The 10,921-nt window shown below is 37.5% G+C and overlaps 1 pseudogene; it reads left to right on the forward strand.

The window, feature by feature from the left end:
* The window catches only part of LOC123241578, a 57,411-nt pseudogene extending 47,692 nt beyond the window's left edge, over nt 1–9,719 (forward strand).
* The last annotated feature ends 1,202 nt before the right edge of the window (nt 9,720–10,921 follow it).

Consider the following 10,921-nt stretch of genomic DNA (forward strand, 5'->3'; position numbering starts at 1 on the left):
TAAATAAGTTAAGTGAACACAGAATAGTATACTTGTCAGATCTCTGGGAAAGGAAAGATTTTAAAACCAAGCAAGAGTTAGAGAAAATTACAAAATATAAAATAAATGGTTTTGATTATATTAAACTAAAAAGCTTTTGTACAAACAAAAACAATGCAGCCAAAATCAGAAGGGAAACAACAAATTGGGAAAAAATCTTTATAACAAAAAACTCTGACAGGGGTCTAATTACTCAAATATACAAGAAGTTAAATCAATTGTATAAAAAATCAAGCCATTCCTCAATTGATAAATGGGCAAGAGACATGAATAGGCAATTTTCAGATAAAGAAATCAAAAGTATCAATAAGCACATGAGAAAATGTTCTAAATCTCTAATAATTAGAGAAATGCAAATCAAAACAACTCTGAGGTATCACCTCACACCTAGCAGATTGGCTAAAATGAAAGAAGGGGAGAGTAATGAATGCTGGAGGGGATGTGGCAAAATTGGGACATTAATGCATTGCTGGTGGGGTTGTGAATTGATCCAACCATTCTGGCTAGCAATTTGGAACTATGCTCAAAGGGCTATGAAATAATGCCTGCCCTTTAATCCAGCCATACCCTTGTTGGGTTTGTACCCCAAAGAGATCATAGATAAACAGACTTGTAAGAAAATATTTATAGCTGTGCTTTTTGTGGTGGCAAAAAACTGGAAAATGAGGGTATGCCCTTCAATTGGGGAATGGCTGAACAAATTGTGGTATCTGTTGGTGATGGAATACTATTGCGCTCAAAGGAATAATAAACTGGAGGAATTCCATGTGAACTGGAAAGACCTCCAGGAATTGATGCAGAGTTAAAGGAGCAGAGCCAGAAGAACATTGTACACAGAGACCAATACACTGTGGTAAAATTGAATGTAATGGACTTCTGTACTAGCAGCAATGCAATGACCCAGGACAATTCTGAGGGATTTATGGACAAGACGCTACCCACATTCAGAGGAAGGACTGCAGGAGTGGAAACACAGAAGAAAAGCAGCTGCTTGAACACATGGGTTGAGACAGACATGATTGGGGATTTTAATTCGAAACTACCACACCAATGCAAGGATCAACAATTTGCAAATAGGTCTTGATCAATGCCACATGTTAAAACCAGGGGAAATGCGCATCGGCCAGGGGTGGGGGGAGGACGAGGGGTGAAGGGGAAAGTAGGAGCATGAATCATGTAACCATGTTAACTTTACTAAATAATGAATATTAATAAATGTTTAAAAAAATAAAAAAATAAATGCTCAACTATTAAAAAAAAAACCATGAAGAAAATCTAGTTGACACAGAACTGCCAGTTGCCTCCTGTTTCCATGTCTTCCATGAATTAGGAGTCCTCCTATATGAGTCTGGGTCTCCTTATTCAGATAATGCATAGCTTCAGGCCTCGTTTAGTTCCTATTTATTGGTTTGCTTAGGGATACCCCTGATCAGATCCCCACAGCCTGTATTTACAGATCTTTGTCTTTCTATGCTGACCTGGGCTTAAAATATGATTCACAGTGGTTTTGTTCTTATATTTCCCAATTGTGATTCAATTTGGTGCATTTTCTAAGTAGTTGGGAAATAGTTTTATTCAGAGATTTTATTTATACTTCTTCCTCCTAATCTGACATTTTGACTCTACCTATAAATCTACTTTTGAACTTAATCTTTTCTGTTAATATAGAGAGATAAAACATTAAAATACCTTTGATGCTTCAAAAGTCATTCTTCATAATTAACAAAATAAAATCCATAGAAAAAATATTTAATTATTTGAATGTTTTCATATTTTGATATTTAGATGAACATATTATCTCAATATAAGCGCTACTACCACAGGCACATGTTAGAGCCCATATTTGTACTTTCATCCTGTTTGACTCCTGTCATTTTCTGGATATGGAGGAGGCAACATGGAATGGTGGATTTGGAGTTAGATGTATTTTCCTCATGGCCTTTCTGTTTATAACAGGAATAATACTGGGCAAATCATTCAATCTCTCTATGCTTTAATTTCATGATCTTTGAATGGTAGAGGTTGAACTACATGAATTACTAAAATGTTTCTAACACTAAAGCTATAATCCAGTGTTCTTTATATAAATTCTCCTCAGGATCTTCATTTAAATTCTAGATGATTTTTTTCTGTAGATCTTGCTACATTCACTTGAAAAATGAAAGAAAGCAAACAGATAATATGTTAGCTATCCCTTGTTCTCATTACACTCACTTTCCTTAGAATATGTTTGTCTGATTGAATCATCTATGCCGTCCTTCCACAATACTTTCTGGTGATATGGTCCAGGCTACATCTGAATACCATATGGTACTCCCTTTTCTATTGTTCTTAACTTTTATTCATTTGAGACTATGACATGTATTCTATGACATACAGACATGCTATATTAGTTTAAAATATTGATATTAAAATATAGACTTTTGTTTTAGGGAGAAAGAGTTTTCATATTTTTTCTGGTTATAAAGGCATCTCTGTATTAGCTTAATATTCACCCTTTGTTTCTAAGGACAAAAATCTTTCTTCACAGATTTCCTAATACCAGTTTCCTCTGAGTTAAACTCTTTTCTTAGATTTCAGACATGTGACATCAGGTCACTGGAATGGCTTCTGATTTTAAGATTTATCAAATGAATATTACATGCAGTTATATGCCTTACATTAGTCATTGGCCCAATTGAATTTGAACTGCTCCAGGGCACAGACCTAAGCTCACTACATTGTAAATAATAGGAGCTTAATCATTTTAAATTCAGTTATTGTATTGAACTATGTCTCCTCTGATCTCTGATCCCACAAAGATATTTTTCTGGTTCACATTTTCTTGAATACTTTCCCATTTCCCTCATTCCTATTCTTTCTTCTTTTTCTGTTATTTAACTTTCTTTGGTAGCATAGTATTCATATACACCTTTCTAGACATCATTTTTTTGCTGGACAAATACTAGAATTTATATAATTTAATTATACTTTATGTATGTTGGCCTTGGACCAATAAAACTATCATAAGGATAAAGCAAATCGAGCATTTCAACATTCAATAATGTTGAATTAATAAACATTTGTCAAACTAAACAAATTCTCATCAATAACTTACTAAGTGTAAGTCAGTCAGCTAGGCACTGACACTAAAATTAATAAGGCACGTTCCCTGCCCACAGTGGCCTTGCAATCGAGTAGGAACACATAGATGCTACAGTATAATAATAGGTACAACTGCCCAGGAGAATGAATTTCACATCTAAATGATAAGATCAAAGAATTCTGCAGGATTGAGCATATGAATTTCTCCTTGATAAGATGGGTAGAATTTTAATAAAGAGAAATAATGTGCTGTAAGGAAAGAAGTAATCCAGTTTCAGGGAATAACTAAGCAAATGCATAGTGCTTAGAATTCATAGGGTATATTTGGTGATTTCATGCAGTCTAATTTCACTAGTCAATAGGAGTATGTGAGTGGGAGTAGTATGTGTAATGAGGGACTGATTGACCCACTGAGATTCCCTGCCTTCAAACAAGTAAAGTGTTTTACTTGCTGCATACACACATACGTCTTTGGTTAGCCTGTTTGGCTATTGAGCTGGAACTCAACAGAGTGAAATATGACTGTAAACAGCTTGAATAAAGTTGGTATTGTGAAGTTGGTCATTTACTAACCAGGACAGCCAAGATTTTTAATCTTGGGCAGGAGTTCCTACAGTTTTTAGTTACAACTAAACCACAATGTCTCTTTTTTCAAAGTCAAGTCATATTGCCCATCTGATTACTTATGTTAATTTGGGCAATAGTTATTCTTTACACTATTGATTTTTTTAATCAAATTTTTAATTTTTTCCAGATTACCTGCTAGTACAATTTTTTAATAATCCCTTTCTGACATTTTTTGATCCATGTTCTCCCTCTCCCATCCCTCACCATTCCCCAAGATGGTAGGCAATAGGATATAGGCTACACATGTGTTTTTTGTAAAATTCATAGTTCCATATTCATCATGTTGTGAAAGAAGGTATATCTCACTGAAGAAAAATTCATGGAGGAAATAAAGTAGAAAATGGCATGTTTCAATCTTTATTGAGTCCCATCAGTTTCTTCTGTGAAAGTGTATATCCTTTTCCGTCATTAGTCCCTTGGAGTTGTCCTAGACCTTTGAATTGCTCATAATACTCAAGTCATACACAGTTGATCATTGTATGGCGAGGACCTCTAGAACCTTGATATCCTCACCAGATATAAGGAATGCCTCTTCAATTTGGACTCTATGTTTAATATCCTCCACAATACTCACTAACACTTCTAATGAGCATGCATATGCCTCTTTTATTCTCCCTTATATTTATAATCAGAGGTTCATCAAATAAGTCCATCTTGAATATTATAGCTTTTAAGGAATACTAAATAATTTTGATTACTGATATTTTGTTATAGCAGATTTTTTTTTCTCAACTAACAATCTGAGTCAATAACTGTCTGACGACTACTTCTGATTTTCCATTGCTGGATCTTTACCTATATCACATCTACTAATGCTATATCATCCAATTTTTTCCCTGGGTCCTCTTCTCTATTTTTTCTATACTGATTCCCTTGTTGATCTCATGAGCTCTCACAGATTCCATTGTCACCATGGAGATGCTTCCTAAATCTAAATGTCCAGCCCTGGTCTCTCTCCTGAGTTTATATCCCACTTTACCAACTACCCTTTGGACATCTGGATCTGAAGTCTCTTGTACATCTGTAACTCCAGTCAGTCAATCAGTTAGCACTTATTAATCACTTATAAATTACCAGACACGGTGGTAAGTGTTGGAAAAGAAAAGGAATCCAAAACTGAAATAACTATTTTTCATATCTTTCTTTCACTTGAATTTTTCTGTTACAAGGGAATATGGCAATTCTCTCTGTCAATCAAGCTTGACTTCCCATTCTTACACTACGTAGCAAATCAGTTGTCAAATTTTGTTGCTCCTAACTTTATACTATCTTTCACCTGTGTCCCCATTCTTCTTTACTTACAAACCACTCTAGTTTAGGTCCTCCTTCCTTATTTGAACTGCTCAATATGCTTTTAACATATTTCTTTACATCACAAACTCTTCACAATTCAATCCATTATCCATTTACTTGGTTAAGTAATTTGCCTCAAGCAGAAGTTGGCCTTTGTTACTCTTACTTCTCAAATCATATAGATTCAATAAATTTCTGTGACTCCCTATTATCTCTAGGTTCAAAAATGACATTTTCCATTTTATCCTTTCCTACATTTCCAGTAGTGTTATACTTACTCCTTTCCACTCATTTTACATTGCAACCATACTCTCCTATTTGCTATTTTTCACACATTTCTGACTTCTCTTCTTTTTACTAGCAGTCCCCCATGCCTTCAAGGCTTTTCCTCTTCTCTTCTGCCTCTTAACTTCCCTGGCTGCCCTCAAAACTCAGCTTAAATCCAACCTTCTGTTCTAGACCTTTCCTGGTTGCACTAGTATATTCCCCCACTCCTCATACCCAAGCCTGTAGTTGTTTAGACCTTTCCCTCTGAAGATTACTTTCTTTCTACTCTATATATGTTATATGTAATCTGTTCTCTTTACATTTGCCTCCCCTATTAAAATGCAACCATCTAGCAATAAGAGACAGTTTTTACCTTTTGTGTGTATGTGTGTGTGTGTGTTTTTAATCTTCAGACTCTACTACTGAGCTTGATACAGGATAAACACTTAATAATAATAATTGTTTGTTGATTGGCTAACAACAAACAAAATGAGATTTAGATTCTTTCTCTGTTTTATTTGTATGATGAGGAAGAAGATCTCCAATGGAAACCACTCATAAAAACTTGACCTTTGTCTCCTAAAACCTCATTTAGGATATATTGATATGTATGGAGAATTTTCAAAAAATATTTTATGTAGCTGGGAAAATAGATATATAGCTCAGTAGTTGTTAATATTCTCTGTCTGTCTGTCCATATCTATTTCACTCTCTCCTTCCTGTATCATGATTCAGTATTTTTTTACATATCTTTAACATTTTACACTCTTTCAGATACTGTATGAATTCACCTCTGAACATCCTTAAAACTATGGCACTTTGTGAGTGTGTTTCTCTTCTATGTTTGTTCATTTGGATGAAAAACAAAAAGGAAAATAGAAAATTAAAAAAAAGGATTTTAAAAGCCTTCATATCTTCTAAATTGGACTACTGAAAATATGCATATTTCTCTGCATTAAAATGGAAGTTTTATAAAAACACTCAATGTATGGAGTCATGGAGACATTGCAAATAAATGTAAAAACATCCTATAAAGACAATAAATGCAAACACATAGTCCTCATATACAGCATTAGAGGACTCAAGTTGATGCTAGCATAAATTCTTTAACTAATATATATTTTGTGGATATATTTGTTGATGCAAGTATAAAGCAACACATATGTAAATGACATCACCCAGTTCTCTTTTCTCCTTATATTTCTTGAAACAGTTTGTCAAATGCTTCACTGAAATAAATAAAGATGTCTGCAGCAGTCAACTAATCTCATCTAGCCAGTAGTTTATTCAGACAACTCAGTATAAACCCTGGTCATAAAAAGTGACCAAAATTTGAAGAAAAAAAAATGGTGATGATGCACCAGAAGTATTATAGTGGTGAGAGACCAGGATCCTAAACAACAGTCCCTTTTCTCTCCATTATTATCTGTCTGTCTCTTTACCAGTGGATTGGAGGAAGTTTGGATAAGAGCAGCTGCACAGCATGGCAGATGGGGAAAAGTGATGTTCAGAAATGGGTTGTTACTGTCGTAAAGGGATATGAGGTGAGTTTAGTCCAGAAGGCTGAGGTTGAGATGAGGCAACAGCAGAGTGAAGGTAGACAGAGGAAGGACAGAGGCAATAGATAAAAGGATAAGATAGATAAATGGATAAAAGAAATAAAAGAAAGGAACAAAACCTGTCTTGTTCCCAGACCTGGCAAAGCTTTCTTTTTGTTTCAGTTATTACTTGCAAGCTGCCAGTTTTTCTTATCTGGCTTTCTCTAGTGTGTATAATGAAGCATGTAATAGCTGAATGGCTCCTGATCTTTAATCCTAATCCCTAGCTCATCGATGAGTGCTTTATACTGCCTTTTGAGTGAAGCTGCCAGCTACTCTGTCAGTGATGTATTCTAGCTGCCCCAACACCTAGCCATGTTGTTCTGCACATAGTAAGCACTCCATGGGAGCAGCTGCGTGATATAAAAGATAGATCCCTGGACTTGGAGTCAGGGAGAACCCTTTGAGTCCATCCTCAGATCCTTATTGGCTCTTCAAGCCTAAGTAGATCATAGCTTCTCTTGACTTTCCAAATCTTTAAAATGGGGATAATAGTAGCACCTACCTCCAAGGATACCTGTGAGGACCAAATAAGATCCATGAAAAGTGATCGTAAGCTTTAAGATCCTCTATAAATGTTAGCTGTTATTATTAATGTGGGCACTTATTAGGTGACATAGTGGATAGAATGCTGGGCAAGGAGATGAAGATTTGAGTTCAATATGTCCTTAGATACTTACTAGCTGTGTGACCCTGGGCAAGTCACTTAACTCTGTTCATCTCAATTTCTTCATCTCTAATATGATTTGGAGAAGAAAATGGAAAACGACTTTGGTATCTTTGCTGAGAAAACCCCCAATGGGGTCACGAAGAGTTGTGCACAGCTGAAATGACTGAACGACAACATAGACGCCTCAGGCATAAGGATCACTGGGCTTCTTCTTGGACAATTACGCCTTTACCCAGAGCTGGAACTGTCTTAGCGGTCCTCCTCTGTGCTCTGTCCCAAAGAGACTGTCTGGAGAGCCGCCTTTTCTTTTGCTCAGTCAGGCAGCTCAGCATAGACAATAGCCTAACAGATGCTGATATTCACCCTGGATCAGGCTGTGTTGATTTTCTGCTCGTTAGCCTGAACTAGTCACAGCCAGCTGGTTGCTGTTTGCCTTGACTGAACAAGGGAAATACACACAACTGCACCGACCCCTCCTTACACATACACCAGTCCTCACCCAGGAACGCTGGCAGGGGGCAGTGGCAAGCCTGGCCCCCACAGAGCCCGGGATACTTTGGGGCTCTCTCTCTTTTTCTGACTCAGTCTGTCCCTCTCCCAGTCTGTCTGTTTTTGTCTTTGCCTGTCTCTCTGTCTCTGTTTCTCTCTGTGTCTGTCTCTCTATCTCTTTCTATCTCTGTCATTGTCTGTGCCTGTCTCTCTGTCTATCTCTCTCTATCTCTGCCTACCTGTCTGTCTCTCTGTCATTGTCTCTGCCTGTCTCTCTGCTTCAGTCTCTGCCAGGTTCTCTGCCTGTTTCTTTCTGTGTCTGTCTTTCTTTCTCTTTCTATCTCTGTCACTGTCTCTGCCTATCTCTCTGTCTGTCTCTGCCTGCCTCTCTGTCTGTCTCTCTGTCTGTCTTTGTCTATCTCTCTCTTTCTCTGCCTGTCTATTTCTGTCATTGTCTCTGCCTGTCTCTCTGTGTCTGTCTCTCTATCTTTTGCTATCTCTGTCTCTATCTCTGCCTGTCTCTCTGTCATTGTCTCTGCCTGTCCCTCTATATCTTTCTATCTTTATCTCTTTCTCTGCCTGTCTCTCTTCCTTTGTCTCTCCCTCTCTCTGTATCTGCCTCTGCCTGTCTCTCTATCTCTTTCTATCTCTCTGTCTTTGTCTCTGCCTATCTCTATCTCTCTGTCATTGTCTCTGCCTATCTCTCTGTCTATCTTTGTCTCTCCATCTCTTTCTATCTCTGTCTCTATCTCTGCCTGTTTGTCTGTAGCTCTGTCATTGTCTCTGCCTGTCTCTCTGTCTGTCTCTGCCTTTCTCTCCATCTCTCTCTATCTCTCTATCTTTGTCTCTGCCTGTCTCTCTATCTCTTTCTATCTCTATCTCTGCCTGTATCTCTGTCATTGTCTCTGTCTATCTCTCTGTCTATCTTTGTCTCTCCATCTCTGCCTGTTTGTCTGTAGTTCTGTCATTGTCTCTGCCCATCACACTGTCATTGTCTCTGCCTGTCTCTCTCTCTTTCTATCTCTATCTCTGCCTATCTCTCTGTCTCTCTGTCATTGTCTCTGCCTATCTCTCTGTCTATCTTTGTCTCTCTGTCTCTTTCTATCTCTGTCTCTATCTCTGCCTGTCTCTCTGTGTCTGTTTCTCCATCTCTTTCTATCTCTGTGTCTTTGTCTCTGTCTGTCTCTCTCTGCTCCTCTGTCTCCCAGAACAGCAAAGGAACCTGAGGCTCAGTCAGAAGCAGTTCACAAGAACTTTTAACGTTAAAAATAGCTCTGGTGTTGGCTCCCTCTTTACATGGAAGTCAGGCTTGAGTTTTGCTTGTTTATAAGACTTCCCCTAATAAGCAACTAGAAACGATTTAAGATTTTTAAAGACCTATAAACAAAAGTCCTCTTAGGCATATGTGATGAAATGTCTCTCCCATAACCAGGTGTCAGGCTGCCTCGTGCTTTAATCTCGACTACTTGTCCCTGGTAGTGGTCTCTGATCTCATCAGAAATGAATACAGTGCCCTGATCTCACAGTGGGTGTCAGGGGCTCCCAGCGGCTTGTCCCCCTTAAGAGTTCAGGGCTGCAGAGATGGCTTAGCCAGAATTCTCTCCATAAGAAATGAGATGGAGAGAAATGTTTCTTTCCAGACTGCAATTTAATCGCTGTGCTCTAGCTGGTGCTCCTGACTCTGTTTCAGAAATGCCCACACAGAGTTCCGTCCTTCAGAGACTCCTTCATGATAGAAATGTAGAATTTTGAACACGGGAGGCAATGGAGGAGAGCGGCTATAAGGACTGGTGTCAGAATCAGAATGAGTTCTGCTACTGACATTCTTGATGGCAAATCACTGAAATTCTCTTTATGATGGGAAAGGCACAGAATAAGCCTTTATTAAGCACCTACTGTATGTCAGGCAGTATGCTTAAGTTCTTTATAAATATTATCTCATTTGATCCTCACAACTCCTGTGGGAGGTATGTTCCATTGTTATTCCAACTTTATAGATGAGGAGAAGCAGAGTCTGAGAGAGTTTAAGTGATTTGTCCAGGATCACACAGCTAGTAAGTGTCTGAAGACAGATGTAGTTCAGGATTTCCTGATTCCTAGCAAGTATTTAATCCACTATGCCACCTATCTGCCATAGGACTAATTTTGGAAGAATTATGATCCTTATTCTCTGTACCAATATAAGCACAATGCCAGCCCAACTCTGTCCCCCCCCCAAAAAAAAATCAAATAGACCTTAGTAACAAACTAAATGTCTGATTTTCTGCATAAGGAACTTGCCTAAATTCACAAAGCTAATGAAAGTCAAAGTTTCAATACAGTATCTTCAATTTCAGTACCTTTCTTATATCCTTTTGCCTTTATAAAACCATCATTTCTTTTTCTTCATTGTTTTCATTATTGTTACACTTTTCAGAATCTTCCCATAGTATCTCATCTTCTTTATTACGCATGGATGCTCTAAAGACACAGCCAGTTTTTATCAAAGCCTGACATAAAAAGTAGAGTTTGATTTTTTTTTTGCCTAATACTAAATCAAACTATAAATTCATCCTCAAAATCCCCCAGATGATTTTTGATCTCAGAACATCCTACAAAGGTATGCTTAGAGTTTTAGGAGTGGAGCTGCTTGATAACAGCAAGTGTTTCCTTGTCACTCTGTGTGATTCTATTCTCCTGTTAGTTGCAGAGGAATGAGGAAAGAAAGGAAGATATCAGCCACAATGCAGTGCATAGAATGAAAGATATTATACTGATATTCAGAAAAAATGTTGTTATAATGGGAAACAAAGGGATCTTGGATTGGGAAGGCAGATATCACTGCTATTATTCATGTTCTTTAATATTTATTAAG

Source organism: Gracilinanus agilis, chromosome 3 (assembly GCF_016433145.1).
Source record: "Gracilinanus agilis isolate LMUSP501 chromosome 3, AgileGrace, whole genome shotgun sequence".
Lineage (NCBI taxonomy): Eukaryota > Metazoa > Chordata > Mammalia > Didelphimorphia > Didelphidae > Gracilinanus > Gracilinanus agilis.